General features: G+C 35.8%; 1 pseudogene across 1 annotated transcript; it reads right to left on the bottom strand.

Moving 5' to 3' along the window:
* Positions 1-2261: 2261 nt before the first annotated feature.
* LOC308415938 (short coiled-coil protein-like) lies at positions 2262-2506 on the bottom strand (annotated as a pseudogene). The gene has a single exon. The product of its transcript is annotated as a short coiled-coil protein-like (transcript).
* Between the last annotated feature and the right edge of the window lie 490 nt (positions 2507-2996).

The raw sequence follows: 2996 nt of genomic DNA, 5'->3' as shown, positions 1-2996 counted from the left end.
ATTTCATGTAATAGAGAGATTTTGTTTAATATTTACTCCATTTTAAATTTATTTTCTAAATAAACACAGATAGAAGAACAAATGTTAAGCATTTTTACATAAATGTATAAGAATACATTTTAGTAAGTGCTTTGCTTTTTTTTAAGGTTTGATATTCTGCATTAAGGTCTTAATAGTTACAATGAGCAAAAAGTACATGTAAATCAGGATGTAACCCAGAAGTAGTCAAAGTTTTCTTGGTGTGTGAGGATTGAGTATAATGTTTTATTTTTTATTTCTTGAATTTCACAGTCTGTGAGTATTTTCTGGGGTAGGCTGGGTTTTCTGGGGTTAGTATCCCATTATCAATGACTGCATATTATGTCTGTTCTTTTGTGACTGGGTTATCTCACTCAGGATGCTATTCTCTAGATGCAACCATTTTCTTAAGAATTTGGTTAAGTCATTGTTTCTGATAGCTGAGTAGTACTTCATTGATTAAATGTACCACATTTTTTGTATCCATTTATCTACTGAAGGGCATCTAGGTTCTTTCCAGCTTCTGGCTAACATAAATAGTGCTGCTATGAACATTGTGGTGCATGCGTCTTTGTTGTATATTGGAGTGCCACTGGGGTATATGCATAGAAGTGGAATAGCTGGATTTTCAGGTAGTACTATGTCCAGTTTTCTGAGGAATCGCCTGACAGATTTCCAGAGTTGTATTTTAATTTTACAACCCCACCAACAGTGGAAAAGTGTTCCTCTTTCTGCACAGCCTCTCCTGCATCTGTTGTCATCTGACATTTGGATCTTGGCCAATCTGACTGGTGTGATGTGGAATCACAGGGTTGTTATGATTTGCATTTGCCTGATGGCTATGGATGTCCAGCACTTCCTAGATGTTTCTCAGTTATTGGATTTTCCTCAATTGAGAACATTTTGTTTAGCTCTGTACTGCATTTTTAATAGGGTTGTTGGATTATCTGGTGTCTAGCTTTTTCTGTTCTTTGTATACCTTGGATATTAGCTCTCTATCAGATGTGGAGTTGGTTATGATCTTTTCCCATTCTGTTGGCTGCAGTTTTGTTTCTTGACACTGTCCTAAGCCTTACAGAAACTTGCAATCACATTAAGTTTCATTTGTTAATCTTTGACCTTAGAGCAGGGGCCATTGGTGTTTTGTTCAGAAAATTATTTTCCTATGCCTAAGTATTCTAAGTTTTTACCTATTTTCTCATCTAATAGTTTCAGTGTATCTGGTTTAATGTGGATATATTTGATCCACTTACACTTAAGCTTTGTACAAGGAGATAAGAAAGGGTCTATTTTCATTCTTCTGCATGCTGAGTGCCAGTTGGACCAATACAATTTGTTGAATAAGCTGTCATTTTTCCATTGAATATTTACAGGTCCTTGGTCAAAAATCAGGTGACCCTATATATGGGGCCTCATTACGGGGTCTTCTATTCTATTCCATTGATCCATGTGCCTATTTCTGTACCAGTCCCACACAGTTTTCATCAGAATTGCCTTGTATTATAGCTTGAGGTCAGGGATAGTGATTCTTGCAGATGTTTTCTTGTTTTTGAGGATGGTTTTCGCTTTTCTAAGTCTTTTGTTATTCCAGGTGAAATCGCACATTTCTCTTTCCAAGTCAATGAAGAACTACATTAGAATTTTGATAGGGATATCATTGAATCTGTAGATTGCTTTCGGTAAGATGGTCATTTTTAGAATGTTGATCCTTCCATTCCATGAGCATGGGAGATCTTTCCATTTTCTGAGACTTTCCTTGATATCCTTCTTTAGAGGTTTGAAGTTCTTGTCATACAGGTCCTTCACTTACTTAGTTGGAGGCACACCAAGGTATTTCTTCATTTTTGTGACTATTGTAGGGGATATCTTATTCCTAATTTCTTTCTCCACATGTTTGTCCTTTAAATACAGGAAGGCTACTGATTTGTTTGAAGTAATTTAATATCCAGCCACTTTGCTGAATGTTATATAAGAAATTGGCTAAAGATTCTTCTTCAATTTTCAAAAATATCTGTAATTTTAATATAAAGTCTCTTCATGTGCACATTTTCATAGACTAATATATACATATAACGTTAGTTCAGAGATGCTCCTGTTAAGCTTTAGTATTTTCTAGATCTGACATTGTCTTTATAAATACTCAGCTAAGCAAACAAAGATACTCTAACTTTTGGATCATATCCAAGATTATGTAGAAAGAACAAAAGCAGCAATCCATCGAAGACAGTGAGGTGAGCACTTTACTATCGTTTGCTTTTCGTTTTAGATGTTTGAAAAACACTGGAAGCAGACAAGAGGTTATCTGTATATTGTCCAAGAACTTGATTTTCTGATTTTAGCTTCAGGTTTACTTCCTCAACTGCATCTACTCTTGCAGAAAGATTTTCAAGTTTGTGTTGTAGTTCAAACTCCTGATTGAGAAGTGGAGTCTTTCTTCCAGTTCCACCTGATTTTCAGCATAAACTGTGTCCATATCAGCATTCATCATCTTGGGAACATACATTGAGCTCTTGAAAACAAACTCCTTAGTGATGGGTCTTGCATCTGCAGCACATGGAGGAGGTGGGATAGGTAGCCAACTTACATTATATTAAAGAGGAAAAGTTCAGTATAGAGTATATGGAACTTAGATTTAAAAATCTGGTATTGAAAAGGGATCAGTTGAGATTACCCTATGCAAATAAATAGATGTGAGGATCACATGGTCCACTTTCAAATTCTAAATGTTAGTTTCTTTGTTCATTTGTTTGTATTCTTCAGGCAACAGTAAAATCTACTTGTTGACAGAGGTGTCCATAGAAACAATAAACCAATTTCAGGGAAGATATTTTTTGAACAGACAGTTTGTACTGGTGAATGATGCTTGGGAGTGAGACTTCAGATGCTGCTTGAGGTAACAGGTTCTGGAATAGCTTTTGTTGCAGAGGGGACAAGCATGGGGCCTCTCACCACTGTGCTTTTTTATGTGTCTGTTTAGA

Source organism: Micromys minutus (genome assembly GCF_963924665.1).
Source record: "Micromys minutus genome assembly, chromosome: X".
In the NCBI taxonomy this organism is placed as follows: Eukaryota; Metazoa; Chordata; class Mammalia; order Rodentia; family Muridae; genus Micromys; species Micromys minutus.
This window is presented reverse-complemented; position numbering and strand designations above follow the sequence as displayed.